The following is a 23,456-nucleotide window of genomic DNA, read 5'->3' on the forward strand; positions in this document are numbered from 1 at the left end:
CCATTGTGAAGTTCAGTGCTGGATGAGACATTTACTTAAAAAAAAATAAAAGCTCACCTTTTCATGGTAACTTTAATACCACAATAAAACTTCACCTTTTCATGGTAATTTTAATACCACAATAAAACCTCACCTTTTCATGGTAATTTTAACACCACAATAAAACCTCACCTTTTCATGGTAATTTTAATCCCACAATAAAACCTCACCTTTTCATGGTAGCTTTAATACCACAATAAAACCTCAACTTTTCATGGTAATTTTAATACGACAATAAAACCTCACCTTTTCATGGTAATTTTAATACCACAATAAAACCTCACCTTCTCATGGTAATTGTAATACCACAATAAAAGCTCACCTTTTCATGGTAATTTTAATACCATAATAAAAGCTCACCTTTTCATGGTAATTTTAATACCACAATAAAAGCTCGCCTTTTCATGGTAATTTTAATACCACAATAAAACCTCACCTTTTCATGGTAATTTTAATACCACAATAAAAGCTCGCCTTTTCATGGTAACTTTAATACCACAATAAAACTTCACCTTTTCATGGTAATTTCAATACCACAATAAAATCTCACCTTTTCATGGAAGTTTTAATACCACAATAAAAGCTCACCTTTTCATGGTAATTTTAATACCACAATAACACCTCAACTTTTCATGGTAATTTTAATACGACAATAAAACCTCACCTTTTCATGGTAATTTTAACACCACAATAAAACTTCACCTTTTCATGGTAATTTTAATACCACAATAAAACCTCACGTTTTCATGGTAATTTTAACACCACAATAACACCTCAACTTTTCATGGTAATTTTAATACGACAATAAAACCTCACATTTTCATGGTAATTTTAATACCACAATAAAACCTCACCTTTTCCTGGTCATTTTAATACCACAATAAAAGCTTGCCTTTTCATGGTAACTTTAACACCACAATAAATTCTCACCTTTTCATGGTAATTTTAATACCACAATAACACCTCAACTTTTCATGGTAATTTTAATACCACAATAAAACCTCACATTTTCATGGTAATTTTAATACCACAATAAAAGCTCACCTTTTCATGGTAACTTTAACACCACAATAAAACCTCACCTTTTCATGGTAATTTTAATACCACAATAAAATCTCACCTTTTCATGGTAACTTTAACACCACAATAAAAGCTCACCTTTTCATGGTAACTTTAACACCACAATAAAAGCTCACCTTTTCATGGTAATTTTAATACCACAATAAAAGCTCACCTTTTCATGGCAACTTTAACACCACAATAAAAGCTCACCTTTTTATGGTAACTTTAACACCACAATAAAAGCTCACCTTTTCATGGTAATTTTAATACCACAATAAAAGCTCACCTTTTCATGGTCATTTTAATACCACAATAAAAGCTCGCCTTTTCATGGTAACTCTAACACCACAATAAAAGCTCACCTTTTCATGGTAATTTTAATACCACAATAAAAGCTCACCTTTTCATGGTAATTTTAATACCACAATAAAACCTCACATTTTCATGGTAATTTTAATACCACAATAAAACCTCAACTTTTCATGGTAATTTTAATACGACAATAAAACCTCACCTTTTCATGGTAATTTTAACACCACAATAAAACTTCACCTTTTCATGGTAATTTTAATACCACAATAAAACCTCACGTTTTCATGGTGATTTTAACACCACAATAAAACTTCACCTTTTCATGGTTATTTTAATCCCACAATAAAACCTCACCTTTTCATGGTAGCTTTAATACCACAATAAAACCTCAACTTTTCATGGTAATTTTAATACGACAATAAAACCTCACCTTTTCATGGTAATTTTAATACCACAATAAAACCTCACCTTCTCATGGTAATTGTAATACCACAATAAAAGCTCACCTTTTCATGATAATTTTAATACCACAATAAAAGCTCGCCTTTTCATGGTAATTTTAATACCACAATAAAACCTCACCTTTTCATGGTAATTTTAATACCACAATAAAACCTCGCCTTTTCATGGTAACTTTAACACCACAATAAAACTTCACCTTTTCATGGTAATTTCAATACCACAATAAAATCTCACCTTTTCATGGAAGTTTTAATACCACAATAAAAGCTCACCTTTTCATGGTAATTTTAATACCACAATAACACCTCAACTTTTGATGGTAATTTTAATACCACAATAAAACCTCACCTTTTCATGGTAATTTTAATATCACAATAAAACCTCACATTTTCATGGTAATTTTAATACCACAATAAAAGCTCACCTTTTCATGGTAATTTTAATACCACAATAAAAGCTCGCCTTTTCATGGTAACTTTAACACCACAATAAAACTTCACCTTTTCATGGTAATTTCAATACCACAATAAAATCTCACCTTTTCATGGAAGTTTTAATACCACAATAAAAGCTCACCTTTTCATGGTAATTGTAATACCACAATAAAACCTCACATTTTCATGGTAATTTTAATACCACAATAAAAGCTCACCTTTTCATGGTAATTTTAATACCACAATAAAACCTCACATTTTCATGGTAATTTTAATACCACAATAAAAGCTCACCTTTTCATGGTAATTTTAATACCACAATAAAAGCTCGCCTTTTCATGGTAACTTTAACACCACAATAAAAGCTCACCTTTTCATGGTAATTTCAATACCACAATAAAATCTCACCTTTTCATGGAAGTTTTAATACCACAATAAAACCTCACATTTTCATGGTAATTTTATACCACAATAAAAGCTCACCTTTTCATGGTAATTTTAATACCACAATAAAAGCTCGCATTTTCATGGTAACTTTAACACCACAATAAAAGCTCACCTTTTCATGGTAATTTTAATACCACAATAAAAGCTCACCTTTTCATGGTAGTTTTAATACCACAATAACACCTCAACTTTTCATGGTAATTTTAATATGACAATAAAACCTCACCTTTTCATGGTGATTTTAATACCACAATAAAACCTCACCTTTTCATGGTAATTTTAATACCACAATAAAATCTCACCTTTTCATGGTAATTTAATACCACAATAACACCTCAACTTTTCATGGTAATTTTAATATGACAATAAAACCTCACATTTTCATGGTAATTTTAATACCACAATAAAAGCTTGCCTTTTCATGGTAACTTTAACACCACAATAAAAGCTCACCTTTTCATGGTCATTTTAATACCACAATAAAAGCTCACCTTTTCATGGTAACTTTAACACCACAATAAAAGATCACCTTTTTATGGTAACTTTAACACCACAATAAAAGCTCACCTTTTCATGGTAATTTTAATACCACAATAAAAGCTCACCTTTTCATGGTCATTTTAATACCACAATAAAAGCTCGCCTTTTCATGGTAACTTTAACACCACAATAAAAGCTCACCTTTTCATGGTAATTTTGATACCACAATAAAAGCTCACCTTTTCATGGTAATTTTAATACCACAATAACACCTCAACTTTTCATGGTAATTTTAATACGACAATAAAAGCTCACCTTTTCATGGTAATTTTAATACCACAATAAAAGCTCACCTTTTCATGGTAATTTTAATACCACAATAACACCTCAACTTTTCATGGTAATTTTAATATGACAATAAAACCTCACCTTTTCATGGTGATTTTAATACCACAATAAAACCTCACCTTTTCATGGTAATTTTAATACCACAATAAAATCTCACCTTTTCATGGTAATTTAATACCACAATAACACCTCAACTTTTCATGGTAATTTTAATATGACAATAAAACCTCACATTTTCATGGTAATTTTAATACCACAATAAAAGCTTGCCTTTTCATGGTAACTTTAACACCACAATAAAAGCTCACCTTTTCATGGTCATTTTAATACCACAATAAAAGCTCACCTTTTCATGGTAACTTTAACACCACAATAAAAGATCACCTTTTTATGGTAACTTTAACACCACAATAAAAGCTCACCTTTTCATGGTAATTTTAATACCACAATAAAAGCTCACCTTTTCATGGTCATTTTAATACCACAATAAAAGCTCGCCTTTTCATGGTAACTTTAACACCACAATAAAAGCTCACCTTTTCATGGTAATTTTGATACCACAATAAAAGCTCACCTTTTCATGGTAATTTTAATACCACAATAACACCTCAACTTTTCATGGTAATTTTAATACGACAATAAAAGCTCACCTTTTCATGGTAATTTTAATACCACAATAAAATCTCACCTTTTCTTGGTAATTTTAATACCACAATAACACCTCAACTTTTGATGGTAATTTTAATACCACAATAAAACCTCACCTTTTCATGGTAATTTTAATATCACAATAAAACCTCACATTTTCATGGTAATTTTAATACCACAATAAAAGCTCACCTTTTCATGGTAATTTTAATACCACAATAAAATCTCACCTTTTCATGGTAATTTTAATACCACAATAACACCTCAACTTTTGATGGTAATTTTAATACCACAATAAAACCTCACCTTTTCATGGTAATTTTAATATCACAATAAAACCTCACATTTTCATGGTAATTTTAATACCACAATAAAAGCTCACCTTTTCATGGTAACTTTAACACCACAATAAAAGCTCACCTTTTCATGGTAATTTTAATACCACAATAAAAGCTCACCTTTTCATGGTAACTTTAACACCACAATAAAAGCTCACCTTTTCATGGTAATTTTAATACCACAATAAAAGCTCACCTTTTCATGGTAACTTTAACACCACAATAAAAGCTCACCTTTTTATGGTAACTTTAACACCACAATAAAAGCTCACCTTTTCATGGTAATTTTAATACCACAATAAAAGCTCAGCTTTTCATGGTCATTTTAATACCACAATAAAAGCTTGCCTTTTCATGGTAACTTTAACACCACAATAAAAGCTCACCTTTTCATGGTAATTTTAATACCACAATAAAACCTCACCTTTTCATGGTAATTTTAATATCACAATAAAACCTCACCTTTTCATGGTAATTTTAATACCACAATAAAAGCTTACCTTTTCATGGTAATTTTAATACCACAATAAAACCTCACCTTTTCATGGTAATTTTAATACCACAATAACACCTCAACTTTTGATGGTAATTTTAATACCACAATAAAACCTCACCTTTTCATGGTAATTTTAATACCACAATAACACCTCAACTTTTCATGGTAATTTTAATACCACAATAAAACCTCACCTTTTCATGGTAATTTTAATGCCACAATAAAACCTCACCTTTTCATGGTAATTTTAATACCACAATAACACCTCAACTTTTGATGGTAATTTTAATACCACAATAAAACCTCACCTTTTCATGGTAATTTTAATACCACAATAAAAGCTCACCTTTTCATGGTAATTTTAATACCACAATAAAATCTCACCTTTTCATGGTAATTTTAATACCACAATAACACCTCAACTTTTGATGGTAATTTTAATACCACAATAAAACCTCACCTTTTCATGGTAATTTTAATATCACATTAAAACCTCACATTTTCATGGTAATTTTAATACCACAATAAAAGCTCACCTTTTCATGGTAACTTTAACACCACAATAAAAGCTCACCTTTTCATGGTAATTTTAATACCACAATAAAAGCTCACCTTTTCATGGTAACTTTAACACCACAATAAAAGCTCACCTTTTCATGGTAATTTTAATACCACAATAAAAGCTCACCTTTTCATGGTAACTTTAACACCACAATAAAAGCTCACCTTTTTATGGTAACTTTAACACCACAATAAAAGCTCACCTTTTCATGGTAATTTTAATACCACAATAAAAGCTCAGCTTTTCATGGTCATTTTAATACCACAATAAAAGCTTGCCTTTTCATGGTAACTTTAACACCACAATAAAAGCTCACCTTTTCATGGTAATTTTAATACCACAATAAAACCTCACCTTTTCATGGTAATTTTAATATCACAATAAAACCTCACCTTTTCATGGTAATTTTAATACCACAATAAAAGCTCACCTTTTCATGATAATTTTAATACCACAATAAAAGCTCGCCTTTTCATGGTAATTTTAATACCACAATAAAACCTCACCTTTTCATGGTAATTTTAATACCACAATAAAACCTCGCCTTTTCATGGTAACTTTAACACCACAATAAAACTTCACCTTTTCATGGTAATTTCAATACCACAATAAAATCTCACCTTTTCATGGAAGTTTTAATACCACAATAAAAGCTCACCTTTTCATGGTAATTTTAATACCACAATAAAACCTCACATTTTCATGGTAATTTTAATACCACAATAAAAGCTCACCTTTTCATGGTAATTTTAATACCACAATAAAAGCTCGCCTTTTCAAGGTAAATTTAACACCACAATAAAAGCTCACCTTTTCATGGTAATTTTAATACCACAATAAAAGCTCACCTTTTCATGGTAACTTTAACACCACAATAAAACTTCACCTTTTCATGGTAATTTCAATACCACAATAAAATCTCACCTTTTCATGGAAGTTTTAATACCACAATAAAAGCTCACCTTTTCATGGTAATTGTAATACCACAATAAAACCTCACATTTTCATGGTAATTTTAATACCACAATAAAAGCTCACCTTTTCATGGTAATTTTAATACCACAATAAAAGCTCGCCTTTTCATGGTAACTTTAACACCACAATAAAAGCTCACCTTTTCATGGTAATTTCAATACCACAATAAAATCTCACCTTTTCATGGAAGTTTTAATACCACAATAAAACCTCACATTTTCATGGTAATTTTATACCACAATAAAAGCTCACCTTTTCATGGTAATTTTAATACCACAATAAAAGCTCGCCTTTTCATGGTAACTTTAACACCACAATAAAAGCTCACCTTTTCATGGTAATTTTAATACCACAATAAAAGCTCACCTTTTCATGGTAGTTTTAATACCACAATAACACCTCAACTTTTCATGGTAATTTTAATATGACAATAAAACCTCACCTTTTCATGGTGATTTTAATACCACAATAAAACCTCACCTTTTCATGGTAATTTTAATACCACAATAAAATCTCACCTTTTCATGGTAATTTAATACCACAATAACACCTCAACTTTTCATGGTAATTTTAATACGACAATAAAACCTCACATTTTCATGGTAATTTTAATACCACAATAAAAGCTTGCCTTTTCATGGTAACTTTAACACCACAATAAAAGCTCACCTTTTCATGGTCATTTTAATACCACAATAAAAGCTCACCTTTTCATGGTAACTTTAACACCACAATAAAAGATCACCTTTTTATGGTAACTTTAACACCACAATAAAAGCTCACCTTTTCATGGTAATTTTAATACCACAATAAAAGCTCACCTTTTCATGGTCATTTTAATACCACAATAAAAGCTCGCCTTTTCATGGTAACTTTAACACCACAATAAAAGCTCACCTTTTCATGGTAATTTTGATACCACAATAAAAGCTCACCTTTTCATGGTAATATTAATACCACAATAACACCTCAACTTTTCATGGTAATTTTAATACGACAATAAAAGCTCACCTTTTCATGGTAATTTTAATACCACAATAAAATCTCACCTTTTCATGGTAATTTTAATACCACAATAACTCCTCAACTTTTGATGGTAATTTTAATACCACAATAAAACCTCACCTTTTCATGGTAATTTTAATATCACAATAAAACCTCACATTTTCATGGTAATTTTAATACCACAATAAAAGCTCACCTTTTCATGGTAATTTTAATACCACAATAAAAGCTCGCCTTTTCATGGTAACTTTAACACCACAATAAAACTTCACCTTTTCATGGTAATTTCAATACCACAATAAAATCTCACCTTTTCATGGAAGTTTTAATACCACAATAAAAGCTCACCTTTTCATGGTAATTGTAATACCACAATAAAACCTCACATTTTCATGGTAATTTTAATACCACAATAAAAGCTCACCTTTTCATGGTAATTTTAATACCACAATAAAACCTCACATTTTCATGGTAATTTTAATACCACAATAAAAGCTCACCTTTTCATGGTAATTTTAATACCACAATAAAAGCTCGCCTTTTCATGGTAACTTTAACACCACAATAAAAGCTCACCTTTTCATGGTAATTTCAATACCACAATAAAATCTCACCTTTTCATGGAAGTTTTAATACCACAATAAAACCTCACATTTTCATGGTAATTTTATACCACAATAAAAGCTCACCTTTTCATGGTAATTTTAATACCACAATAAAAGCTCGCCTTTTCATGGTAACTTTAACACCACAATAAAAGCTCACCTTTTCATGGTAATTTTAATACCACAATAAAAGCTCACCTTTTCATGGTCGTTTTAATACCACAATAACACCTCAACTTTTCATGGTAATTTTAATATGACAATAAAACCTCACCTTTTCATGGTGATTTTTATACCACAATAAAACCTCACCTTTTCATGGTAATTTTAATACCACAATAAAATCTCACCTTTTCATGGTAATTTAATACCACAATAACACCTCAACTTTTCATGGTAATTTTAATACGACAATAAAACCTTACATTTTCATGGTAATTTTAATACCACAATAAAAACTTGCCTTTTCATGGTAACTTTAACACCACAATAAAAGCTCACCTTTTCATGGTCATTTTAATACCACAATAAAAGCTCACCTTTTCATGGTAACTTTAACACCACAATAAAAGATCACCTTTTTATGGTAACTTTAACACCACAATAAAAGCTCACCTTTTCATGGTAATTTTAATACCACAATAAAAGCTCACCTTTTCATGGTCATTTTAATACCACAATAAAAGCTCGCCTTTTCATGGTAACTTTAACACCACAATAAAAGCTCACCTTTTCATGGTAATTTTGATACCACAATAAAAGCTCACCTTTTCATGGTAATTTTAATACCACAATAACACCTCAACTTTTCATGGTAATTTTAATACGACAATAAAAGCTCACCTTTTCATGGTAATTTTAATACCACAATAAAATCTCACCTTTTCATGGTAATTTTAATACCACAATAACACCTCAACTTTTGATGGTAATTTTAATACCACAATAAAACCTCACCTTTTCATGGTAATTTTAATATCACAATAAAACCTCACATTTTCATGGTAATTTTAATACCACAATAAAAGCTCACCTTTTCATGGTAATTTTAATACCACAATAAAATCTCACCTTTTCATGGTAATTTTAATACCACAATAACACCTCAACTTTTGATGGTAATTTTAATACCACAATAAAACCTCACCTTTTCATGGTAATTTTAATATCACAATAAAACCTCACATTTTCATGGTAATTTTAATACCACAATAAAAGCTCACCTTTTCATGGTAACTTTAACACCACAATAAAAGCTCACCTTTTCATGGTAATTTTAATACCACAATAAAAGCTCACCTTTTCATGGTAACTTTAACACCACAATAAAAGCTCACCTTTTCATGGTAATTTTAATACCACAATAAAAGCTCACCTTTTCATGGTAACTTTAACACCACAATAAAAGCTCACCTTTTTATGGTAACTTTAACACCACAATAAAAGCTCACCTTTTCATGGTAATTTTAATACCACAATAAAAGCTCAGCTTTTCATGGTCATTTTAATACCACAATAAAAGCTTGCCTTTTCATGGTAACTTTAACACCACAATAAAAGCTCACCTTTTCATGGTAATTTTAATACCACAATAAAACCTCACCTTTTCATGGTAATTTTAATATCACAATAAAACCTCACCTTTTCATGGTAATTTTAATACCACAATAAAAGCTTACCTTTTCATGGTAATTTTAATACCACAATAAAACCTCACCTTTTCATGGTAATTTTAATACCACAATAACACCTCAACTTTTGATGGTAATTTTAATACCACAATAAAACCTCACCTTTTCATGGTAATTTTAATACCACAATAAAAGCTCGCCTTTTCATGGTAACTTTAACACCACAATAAAAGCTCACCTTTTCATGGTAATTTTAATACCACAATAAAAGCTCACCTTTTCATGGTAGTTTTAATACCACAATAACACCTCAACTTTTCATGGTAATTTTAATATGACAATAAAACCTCACCTTTTCATGGTGATTTTAATACCACAATAAAACCTCACCTTTTCATGGTAATTTTAATACCACAATAAAATCTCACCTTTTCATGGTAATTTAATACCACAATAACACCTCAACTTTTCATGGTAATTTTAATACGACAATAAAACCTCACATTTTCATGGTAATTTTAATACCACAATAAAAGCTTGCCTTTTCATGGTAACTTTAACACCACAATAAAAGCTCACCTTTTCATGGTCATTTTAATACCACAATAAAAGCTCACCTTTTCATGGTAACTTTAACACCACAATAAAAGATCACCTTTTTATGGTAACTTTAACACCACAATAAAAGCTCACCTTTTCATGGTAATTTTAATACCACAATAAAAGCTCACCTTTTCATGGTCATTTTAATACCACAATAAAAGCTCGCCTTTTCATGGTAACTTTAACACCACAATAAAAGCTCACCTTTTCATGGTAATTTTGATACCACAATAAAAGCTCACCTTTTCATGGTAATTTTAATACCACAATAACACCTCAACTTTTCATGGTAATTTTAATACGACAATAAAAGCTCACCTTTTCATGGTAATTTTAATACCACAATAAAATCTCACCTTTTCATGGTAATTTTAATACCACAATAACACCTCAACTTTTGATGGTAATTTTAATACCACAATAAAACCTCACCTTTTCATGGTAATTTTAATATCACAATAAAACCTCACATTTTCATGGTAATTTTAATACCACAATAAAAGCTCACCTTTTCATGGTAATTTTAATACCACAATAAAATCTCACCTTTTCATGGTAATTTTAATACCACAATAACACCTCAACTTTTGATGGTAATTTTAATACCACAATAAAACCTCACCTTTTCATGGTAATTTTAATATCACAATAAAACCTCACATTTTCATGGTAATTTTAATACCACAATAAAAGCTCACCTTTTCATGGTAACTTTAACACCACAATAAAAGCTCACCTTTTCATGGTAATTTTAATACCACAATAAAAGCTCACCTTTTCATGGTAACTTTAACACCACAATAAAAGCTCACCTTTTCATGGTAATTTTAATACCACAATAAAAGCTCACCTTTTCATGGTAACTTTAACACCACAATAAAAGCTCACCTTTTTATGGTAACTTTAACACCACAATAAAAGCTCACCTTTTCATGGTAATTTTAATACCACAATAAAAGCTCAGCTTTTCATGGTCATTTTAATACCACAATAAAAGCTTGCCTTTTCATGGTAACTTTAACACCACAATAAAAGCTCACCTTTTCATGGTAATTTTAATACCACAATAAAACCTCACCTTTTCATGGTAATTTTAATATCACAATAAAACCTCACCTTTTCATGGTAATTTTAATACCACAATAAAAGCTTACCTTTTCATGGTAATTTTAATACCACAATAAAACCTCACCTTTTCATGGTAATTTTAATACCACAATAACACCTCAACTTTTGATGGTAATTTTAATACCACAATAAAACCTCACCTTTTCATGGTAATTTTAATACCACAATAACACCTCAACTTTTCATGGTAATTTTAATACCACAATAAAACCTCACCTTTTCATGGTAATTTTAATGCCACAATAAAACCTCACCTTTTCATGGTAATTTTAATACCACAATAACACCTCAACTTTTGATGGTAATTTTAATACCACAATAAAACCTCACCTTTTCATGGTAATTTTAATACCACAATAAAAGCTCACCTTTTCATGGTAATTTTAATACCACAATAAAATCTCACCTTTTCATGGTAATTTTAATACCACAATAACACCTCAACTTTTGATGGTAATTTTAATACCACAATAAAACCTCACCTTTTCATGGTAATTTTAATATCACATTAAAACCTCACATTTTCATGGTAATTTTAATACCACAATAAAAGCTCACCTTTTCATGGTAACTTTAACACCACAATAAAAGCTCACCTTTTCATGGTAATTTTAATACCACAATAAAAGCTCACCTTTTCATGGTAACTTTAACACCACAATAAAAGCTCACCTTTTCATGGTAATTTTAATACCACAATAAAAGCTCACCTTTTCATGGTAACTTTAACACCACAATAAAAGCTCACCTTTTTATGGTAACTTTAACACCACAATAAAAGCTCACCTTTTCATGGTAATTTTAATACCACAATAAAAGCTCAGCTTTTCATGGTCATTTTAATACCACAATAAAAGCTTGCCTTTTCATGGTAACTTTAACACCACAATAAAAGCTCACCTTTTCATGGTAATTTTAATACCACAATAAAACCTCTCCTTTTCATGGTAATTTTAATATCACAATAAAACCTCACCTTTTCATGGTAATTTTAATACCACAATAAAAGCTTACCTTTTCATGGTAATTTTAATACCACAATAAAACCTCACCTTTTCATGGTAATTTTAATACCACAATAACACCTCAACTTTTGATGGTAATTTTAATACCACAATAAAACCTCACCTTTTCATGGTAATTTTAATACCACAATAACACCTCAACTTTTCATGGTAATTTTAATACCACAATAAAACCTCACCTTTTCATGGTAATTTTAATGCCACAATAAAACCTCACCTTTTCATGGTAATTTTAATACCACAATAACACCTCAACTTTTGATGGTAATTTTAATACCACAATAAAACCTCACCTTTTCATGGTAATTTTAATACCACAATAAAACCTCACCTTTTCATGGTAACTTTAACACCACAATAAAACTTCACCTTTTCATGGTAATTTCAATACCACAATAAAAGCTCACCTTTTCATGGTAGTTTTAATACCACAATAACACCTCAACTTTTCATGGTAATTTTAATATGACAATAAAACCTCACCTTTTCATGGTGATTTTAATACCACAATAAAACCTCACCTTTTCATGGTAATTTTAATACCACAATAAAAGCTCGCCTTTTCATGGTAACTTTAACACCACAATAAAACTTCACCTTTTCATGGTAATTTCAATACCACAATAAAATCTCACCTTTTCATGGAAGTTTTAATACCACAATAAAAGCTCACCTTTTCATGGTAATTGTAATACCACAATAAAACCTCACATTTTCATGGTAATTTTAATACCACAATAAAAGCTCACCTTTTCATGGTAATTTTAATACCACAATAGAACCTCACATTTTCATGGTAATTTTAATACCACAATAAAAGCTCACCTTTTCATGGTAATTTTAATACCACAATAAAAGCTCGCCTTTTCATGGTAACTTTAACACCACAATAAAAGCTCACCTTTTCATGGTAATTTCAATACCACAATAAAATCTCACCTTTTCATGGAAGTTTTAATACCACAATAAAACCTCACATTTTCATGGTAATTTTATACCACAATAAAAGCTCACCTTTTCATGGTAATTTTAATACCACAATAAAAGCTCGCCTTTTCATGGTAACTTTAACACCACAATAAAAGCTCACCTTTTCATGGTAATTTTAATACCACAATAAAAGCTCACCTTTTCATGGTAGTTTTAATACCACAATAACACCTCAACTTTTCATGGTAATTTTAATATGACAATAAAACCTCACCTTTTCATGGTGATTTTAATACCACAATAAAACCTCACCTTTTCATGGTAATTTTAATACCACAATAAAATCTCACCTTTTCATGGTAATTTAATACCACAATAACACCTCAACTTTTCATGGTAATTTTAATACGACAATAAAACCTCACATTTTCATGGTAATTTTAATACCACAATAAAAGCTTGCCTTTTCATGGTAACTTTAACACCACAATAAAAGCTCACCTTTTCATGGTCATTTTAATACCACAATAAAAGCTCACCTTTTCATGGTAACTTTAACACCACAATAAAAGATCACCTTTTTATGGTAACTTTAACACCACAATAAAAGCTCACCTTTTCATGGTAATTTTAATACCACAATAAAAGCTCACCTTTTCATGGTCATTTTAATACCACAATAAAAGCTCGCCTTTTCATGGTAACTTTAACACCACAATAAAAGCTCACCTTTTCATGGTAATTTTAATACCACAATAAAATCTCACCTTTTCATGGTAATTTTAATACCACAATAACACCTCAACTTTTGATGGTAATTTTAATACCACAATAAAACCTCACCTTTTCATGGTAATTTTAATATCACAATAAAACCTCACATTTTCATGGTAATTTTAATACCACAATAAAAGCTCACCTTTTCATGGTAATTTTAATACCACAATAAAATCTCACCTTTTCATGGTAATTTTAATACCACAATAACACCTCAACTTTTGATGGTAATTTTAATACCACAATAAAACCTCACCTTTTCATGGTAATTTTAATATCACAATAAAACCTCACATTTTCATGGTAATTTTAATACCACAATAAAAGCTCACCTTTTCATGGTAACTTTAACACCACAATAAAAGCTCACCTTTTCATGGTAATTTTAATACCACAATAAAAGCTCACCTTTTCATGGTAACTTTAACACCACAATAAAAGCTCACCTTTTCATGGTAATTTTAATACCACAATAAAAGCTCACCTTTTCATGGTAACTTTAACACCACAATAAAAGCTCACCTTTTTATGGTAACTTTAACACCACAATAAAAGCTCACCTTTTCATGGTAATTTTAATACCACAATAAAAGCTCAGCTTTTCATGGTCATTTTAATACCACAATAAAAGCTTGCCTTTTCATGGTAACTTTAACACCACAATAAAAGCTCACCTTTTCATGGTAATTTTAATACCACAATAAAACCTCACCTTTTCATGGTAATTTTAATATCACAATAAAACCTCACCTTTTCATGGTAATTTTAATACCACAATAAAAGCTTACCTTTTCATGGTAATTTTAATACCACAATAAAACCTCACCTTTTCATGGTAATTTTAATACCACAATAACACCTCAACTTTTGATGGTAATTTTAATACCACAATAAAACCTCACCTTTTCATGGTAATTTTAATACCACAATAACACCTCAACTTTTCATGGTAATTTTAATACCACAATAAAACCTCACCTTTTCATGGTAATTTTAATGCCACAATAAAACCTCACCTTTTCATGGTAATTTTAATACCACAATAACACCTCAACTTTTGATGGTAATTTTAATACCACAATAAAACCTCACCTTTTCATGGTAATTTTAATACCACAATAAAACCTCACCTTTTCATGGTAATTTTAATACCACAATAAAATCTCACCTTTTCATGGTAATTTTAATACCACAATAACACCTCAACTTTTCATGGTAATTTTAATACCACAATAAAACCTCACCTTTTCATGGTAATTTTAATATCACAATAAAACCTCACATTTTCATGGTAATTTTAATACCACAATAAAAGCTCACCTTTTCATGCTAATTTTAATACCACAATAAAAGCTCACCTTTTCATGCTAATTTTAATACCACAATAAAAGCTCACCTTTTCATGGTAGTTTTACAACTACAAAAAAACCTTGCCTTTTCATGGTAATTTTAATACTAGAATAAAACATCATCTTTCATGGTAATTTTAACACTCCAATAAAACTTCACCTTTTCATGGTAATTTTAATACCTCAATACCTTCTTTTTTTTGTATACCTTGTCGAGGCTCGAATGAGAGCTAACATACAATGCACAGCAAGGGTGGCATGAGACAAGAGGGGTGGGAGTGGGAAGGACAAAACAGTGGGGAACAGAGACATTCGATCTGTGGAAGGGAGAGGGATGGGGTAGGGTACACGTTGTAAACAAGATGGACATTACAGTGACTTTCGGGAAGGAAAGCAGGGAATTTGAAGGAGGTAGATTTTAGGTGGCTAAATGGGGGTATAAAAGATCGAGATTTTGATGGGGGACGATGAGAGGTGGTGGTGAACAGCTGTTTTGAAGGTCTGGAGGGAAGAAAGGGATTGAACAGAGTGAGGGAGTTTGTACCAAAGGAGGGAAAAAAAGAGGAACAAAAGAGTGAAGGTGAGCAGTGATTCGTGATTTTGGTAGTTTTACCATAAGGGGGTTGCTGCCGGACCTTGAGCGCCCTGCGGAAATATGGTGGGGACAAATCGCAGACAGAGCAGGGGGGGAGTGAGCCTGGAGATGAGACGGTGGAAGACAGAAAGACCACCAACCTGCTTGTGGTGAGAGAGTGAGAGGCCCAAAGAGTCAGCCTCATCGTGGGAGATGCCAATGATCCGAAATGCCTTGGTTTCCACAGCGTGAAGCCGAGAAAGTTGGGAGGCAGGAGAACGAGCTTAGAGGAGAGAACAGTACTCCATCAGTCTGTGGACGAAAGCTTTGTATGTGGTCAGGAGCTCAGGTGGGCTGAGGAAGGACTTTGCCAGACGGAGGATTCCCATTCGGCGACTGGCTTTGGAGGCCAGGTTGGAAAAGTGGCTTTCCCAGGAAAGGTCATGGCAGATACTGAGACCCAGAAGCCTGAAAGAAAGGACTTTTCCAGAGGATTGTTGAGAATGTAGATGGGGGGCAAGGGAGGGTTCTTAATGGTCCTTTTGGAGAGACAGTGAGAGTGTGAGATTTGTCCACATTGAAAGACATGTTCCATGTGTTGGACCAGTTTGTGATTTTACCCAGATCTGCAGTGAGCGAAGAAACTGCTGCTTGCCGGTCTGAGGGATGACAGATGGTGCGGCAGAGGGTGGAGTCATCAGCAAAGAGATAAAGAGGATTTTCCAGAGAGTCTGAGAGATCATTGATGAAAACCAGAAAGAGAACAGGCCACAGAATGCAACCTTGAGGAACTCCAGCCTGGACAGGAAGAGGGGATGAAAGAACTCAATTTAGGGCCACACTTTGACTGTGACCACTGATCTCTTCACCTAGATTGGTCGCGTCCACAGCGATTGTATACCGAGGAGTGAAGTCACCGGAATCTCACTTCCCGCCATCTTGTCTCCCCAAAAACATCACTGCAGCGAAGTACGAAAACAGCAGACTGGCAGTAAGAAATCTCCAAATGCAAGCAATAAACTTTGCATTTCATCATGCAAAGTTTTATTAGTTGGTGTAATGAACTTGTGGAAATCACAGACCTCATGTGACCGTGTAGTGAGAGAATGTCACTTTGCGTGGTTTAATCACCTTTTACGTCTGTGCGCTGACAGGGATTACATATTTACAGACCGCATCGGTAAGCTTACGAACTCAAGTCATGAACTATATGATAGTAACTTGTTCAATCATTGTCATGCTATTCCTGCATGCCAAAATTATTGAAAACGAATTGATCTTTTCGGGCAAAAAAAATCTCTTTTTCATTACAGGGTAAAAAAATGTCATACGGTCTACGTTTACGAGGGCACTCTGCAAGAACCACTTTTGCCATTTATACATTTCACTGTAGCATAGCAATCTCATGGATGGTGTCAATTTTTTGAGCAAATTCTAGCGAGGGAGGGGTTTGAAAAAATGCAAAAGCTTTGTACATATGTGAAAATGGCGAAAATGTTGAACGGGGTACTGTGATTACTAATGCAATCACAGTACTTCATTAAATCACTTGTTTTGTTTGTTTGTAACATCACATAGGTTTACCCAAAGCAATCCAGCAATGCCATCCTGTGCAGCAATTGGATGCACCAATCGTGATGACCGGGCAACATGAGGAAATGGTGTTACATTCCATCTGTAAGTATATTATGTAATTAAGCTTAAAGGGACCGTGCTAATCAGGCTCTTAATTGACCACTTACTGTAAAAGTGGAAATTTTTGCGGAACATTAGTTTTTTGCGCTTTTCACACTCAACCCAGCTACAGCGAAAATAATATGCGAATATGTTCTATGTTATAGATCTATGTAAGAAAACTAAAAATCGTGAGTTTATAAACAAGCGAAGTACATAAAAATCAGTAAATTATGAAAAATGACACATACAAAAATTAGGCCTACCACTTTTACAGTACCGGGTATCTGATACCCTGATAAGCCTGGTGTTGGCGCAGTGGTTAGGGCAGCGGCTTGGGATCCAAAAGGTCCTGAGTTCAAGCCCCGTTGAGCCACTGAATTAATACATCAGGGGGTTGACTCAGCCTGTCATCCTTCCGAGGTCGGCGAAATGAGTACCAGTATACTGGGCCGGTGTATACCCCGGTTAAAATAGGTGTACCATATCCCTGTGTCGTAAGAGGCGACCAGGGTTGCGTCAGGAAGGGCATCCGGCGTAAAACATGTGCCAAATCATTATGCGATCATACGATGATCCGCTGTGGCGACCCCTAACGTGAGTAGCCGAAAGAAGAAGAAGTATCTGATACCCTGATTTCTTTACAGTGTAAATTTGGGATCCACCAGGCTCTCCATGTACTCTTGACTGAATTTTGTACAAAATTCATGTAAAGGGGATTCAGAGATGTTTGACATTTTGTTTATTCTTGATTAAATTTTTTTATCAGCCCACTGAATCCTGTTAACATCAATTGTTATTTCACTTTTGAATTGAAAAGAATGTCGATTAACACAATACAAGTACATTTAGTAAGCCAGCATTTAAATATCACAACGGTATCACCAAACCCCTTTGAGAAGATTTTCACCCTTACATGTAAGCTCCTTCTTCTTTGATTTGTGTATACAGCTTTCCACATTGTGAGCCAGAGAGGCTGAGGAGATGGGTGGTCAACATGAAACGAGACAAGTGGACCCCCACTGCAAGATCTCATTTGTGTTCTCTTCATTTTGAGGAACAATACTTTGATCGATCTGGACAGAAAGTAAGACTGAGAACCGGTGCCGAGCCTACAGTATTTAACTTCCCCAAGCGTCTTCAAAAGGTACAGAATCATATTTTACATTGTACTTTACTACTGTTTTATTGTTCTTTTCATTGAAATGTTAAAATTCATTTTCCCATAAAATTCCATTGTTCCAATTTCAATATTGAGGTTGTCAATATTTGTTTATGCTTTTTAATCTACATGTACATGTACATAAGCCTGATGCATCTTTGTTGTGTTGTTTTTTAGCATTCAAAATAAACCCTGCTTCCATGTTGAGATTTTTTTGGTTTGTTATTTTTTGCCAAAAACAGTTTTGTTACTAATGCAATGTTGAAATTAATGATTATATAGATGATATGACATGAACATGCTTGAGGTTAAATGGCTACTTTGTTGTTCAAGGTTGGTAGGCAAAATGAAGCAATGGCCATTGTTTTCTTTTCTCCATGTCACATCATCTATAAAATAAGGATTTTGCCATGCTTTTCAAATAATGTTTACACCCTACAATTTTGATAATGATATGTGACGCATTATGGAAAAAAAAGTTCCCCAAGAATGAGCGACATATACCTTCTTTGGTTAGGGAACAACCCAAAAGATTGATGACGTCCTATAAACGAAACTAGTTTCGTTTCTTGGCCGACCCCCTCCCTCCCTGCCAGAAACGTAATCCAATTATTGAAAAATACCTTCTTCAGACCCTGTTCATGCAGACCAATGTTTTTTTTCACAAACGTAATCAAGAATTTTAACCTGCTACCCCCTCCCCCAAAACGAAACGGGAAAAGACGAAACGAGTTTTGTTTACAGGACATCGTCGTTCTTTTGGGTTGTTCCCTTATGACCGGCTAAAATCTATTTTTATCCCACCATGGATCTTGTAATAGAAAAGGGACTACTGGGTTGGACCCTTCTTGAGAAATTTAAATTTTGCTCTACCTTTTAAAAATGTTACGGTCCGATACCCATCATAAATTACAATTATGACAAAATAATCAGTCTCTGCTAACTGCTTTGCTTTGTAAGCTACATACATGCATCGCTGCACCTTATTACCTTTTGCTGTCATGTGTCACATACAGGGCTCACAGAATTGATATTTTGATGGGGGCTAATTTATCAATTTTCTTCAGAAAATTAGGGGTGTGACCCCCCCGTATTCTTTGAGCCCTGGTCACATTATGCCTACTTGTGCAAGCTGATTTCAATTTTGTTCTGTTACAGTTTTTAATTTCTGTGCATTATTTCATGTCTTAAGGTCTGCAGAATGGCACACATTTTTCCCATGAGGAGATGGTATTTGATTCCTGTGTTTCACTTTATGGGTTTGTATTTTGATTCATATGCTAATTTCTTTGTAAATGTGTAAACTTGTTGGTATATTTGATGTTATGGTTCAATCTCACATTATGACATTCTGCTAATAGAAATTGCAGAATGATCAAATCATTTCATTCCTCATTATATTACACTAACATTTATGTGAAAGTTTCATAAAACTTGTTTATTTGAACAATGAAATGCATGGACAAGGCGATAGAAAACAAAATCTGTTCTACAGGCAATAAAGTGTCAAAGTATTGTCTTCACTTAAAACCAAATAATCAGATGAGTCATTAGATTTTAATGACCCGTGACTGCATTTGTGTTAAGTGCAGACAAACATGTTTGGATTAAAGACGAAAGGGGCATCCCAAAATTCCTGTCCTGTCCCGTGCCACCCCGAAACTGGGGTCGGACGCAAAAAATCTCTATCGGGTCGGGTCAGGTGGGCTGAAGGAATAATAGCCGGGTCGGTCAGAATTAGTACCGGGTCTGAGCTGGTCGGGACTATGTTCAGCCTCAGGGTTTGTTCGGGTCGGGGAGTTAAAAAGGTGTGCCCGCTCGTCTTTAGTTTGGATTTGGATTCACTCATTTGACTTACTGTATAGCGGGATGCTTTTCGTGAATTTTACTTATCTGGACAGTTTTGTGATGTGTTATTTTCACTGTTTCAAACAGCCATCCACTAAACCGTATGTGTGAAAAATATTTTTGTGGAGTTTCAAATTTGCGGTTGTGAAGTTAACCACAAAAAGCGGGAAAATAAAATTTCCCACTATACAGTATTCATGAGGTAATGAATATTATGAATAATTGTTAGCAGTTCCATTTCTTCTCGTATTTCAGAAATCTACAAAACGTAAACCACCAGCAGCAAGAGGAACTGGAGATATGACATATTCTCCTCCTGCAGTTGAGTCACAAGCATCTCAGCAGGAAGTTCAGGAAATCCAACAAAGCAGTTTTGGAGATCACAGTTATGCAGCGATGGAGTCTGCAAGGAAAGTAAAGAGGAAGTTTGATGAAACTATCGCTGAATTGGAAACCTGTAAGAAGGAATTGAAAGTTGAACAGCAAAAGACACGACATCTCAAAAGATAGGTTTCAAGCTTAAAGTCAGTCATAGATTTTTTGCATGATCAGAACCTAATATCAACAAATTGTGCAGAGATGCTGGAGTCAACTTTCAGTGGAGTCCCCAAGGAAGTCTTTGAAAGAATTAGTCAACCGTCAAATGGAAGAAACTCGTGTGCATAACCAGAGGACCTCCATGCCTTTGCTATGACATTGCAATTCTACTCAGCAAAGGCCTATGACTATGTAATAGAAACATTTAACCTGGCTTTGCCTCATCCCCGAACTATTAGGTCATGGTACAGTGGGGTAGATGGGGACCCAGGTTTCACAAAACAATCATTTACTGCACTTCAGGCAAAAGCAATGGACAATCAAGCCAAGGGAAAGGAGACAATTTGTGCAGTTATGTTTGATGAAATGGCTATACGGAAGCACATTGAATATTCAAATGGAAAGTTAAAAGGTTATGTAGATATTGGCACTGGAAGGTTTGATGATTCCACACCAGTTGCTTAGGATGTGCTAGTCTTTATGGCTGTGTCTGTGAATGATGGTTGAAGATTCCATTATGATATTTTCTGATAGATGGCATGAATGGAGTAGAACGGGCAAATCTAGTAAACGAGTGCTTTCGCAGACTCCATGAAACCGGTGTCCGAGGCGTTTCCCTCACTTGTGATGGACCGTCGTGCCATTTTGCAATGATGAGAGCTTTTGGAGCAAACATGAATGTGATTGATATGAATCCATCTTTTCCTCATCCTTCTGACCCATCTATTCGAGTTCATGCTCTACTAGACGTGTGCCACATGCTCAAATTACTGCGTAACTCTTTTGCAGATGGTGGGATCTTCAAAACCCTGATGGCCAGACCATCAAATGGCAGTATATAGAGGAGTTGAATAAGCTACAAGAGAGAGAAGGTTTGAGGTTAGGAAATAAATTGAAGAATGCACATATGGACCGGAGGAAGCAAAAAATGAAAGTTAACTTGGCTGCCCAAGTGTTTAGTGCGAGTGTTGCTGATGCCCTGCAACACTGCAATGAGGGATTAAAGCTGCCTCAGTTCAGGGGATGTGAGGCCACAGTTCAGTTTTTAAGACATGTTTATGCTGCCTTTGATGTCCTTAACAGCAGAAATCTTTTTGGGAAGGGTACAAAGGCTCCAATGTGGAAGGAAAATGGAGAAGAAATGCTAAAAAAATCTTGCAAGATGCTGAAAAATTCATCTTGGGGCTTCCAGATGCATCTGGTAAACCAATGTATCTTGCCCCAAGGAAGACTGGCTTTATAGGCTTTGCAGCTTGCATCAGGAGTGTCACCAAGCTTTATGCAGAACTTATAGCTGCTCATGATGCCCCCATGAAATATCTATTAACTTATAAATTCAGTCAAGATCATATTGAGTTGTTCTTTTCTGCAGTGAGAGCATGGGGAGGATTTTATTAATAATCCGACGGCAGGTCAATTTAGTGCAGCCAAAAAGAGACTCCTGATGAAGCACAATATTAAGAATGGCACAGGCAATTGTATTCTTAGGGATACTACAACTATCCTTCATGTGGAGCCACAGTCACAGTCATCAATCAGCATAGCACGGAAGTATGATCTTACACTCTGGGATAGTCCAGTACATGTTGACCATGATTATGCTGATGTACCAAACTTTGAACAAGTATCAGAATACAAAGAAGCAGCTATTAATTACATTGCTGGATTTGTAGTAAAAATAATGAAATATAAGGTGAACTGCATGGTGTGCACGGAGGCACTGACTGCCCCCAATGGCAAGGTTCACAACTTTGTGCCACGAAAGGATCGTGGACGTCTGCAGAAAGCATCACCTAATGTAATCACTGTTTGCTTGGAAGCAGAAAAGTGTTTCCAAAGACTCTTAAAGACCTCAAATGGAAAGCTTCCACAGGAGGGTGGCATCTCACAGGCAGTTGCTTCAACGGTTTTGAGTAACTGTGCAGAGCTGAAACTGTTCCCTGAGCTACATGAACACTAGTTTGACACTCCAGTAGATGACAATCATGGTCACTACCTGGTAAAA

The 23,456-nt window shown here is 33.5% G+C and overlaps 1 protein-coding gene and 1 pseudogene across 1 annotated transcript in view; both read left to right on the plus strand.

Annotated features, from left to right (window-relative positions):
- Positions 1-23,456, plus strand: part of LOC147031215 (uncharacterized) — a 477,388-nt gene that overhangs the window by 332,058 nt on the left and 121,874 nt on the right. The window lies entirely within an intron of this gene.
- On the plus strand, positions 17,831-21,580 carry LOC147031218 (THAP domain-containing protein 6-like; annotated as a pseudogene).

The sequence above is a fragment of the Eptatretus burgeri genome, chromosome 3, assembly GCF_056783735.1.
Source record: "Eptatretus burgeri isolate ZD-2024b chromosome 3, Ebu_testis_v1, whole genome shotgun sequence".
Lineage (NCBI taxonomy): Eukaryota > Metazoa > Chordata > Myxini > Myxiniformes > Myxinidae > Eptatretus > Eptatretus burgeri.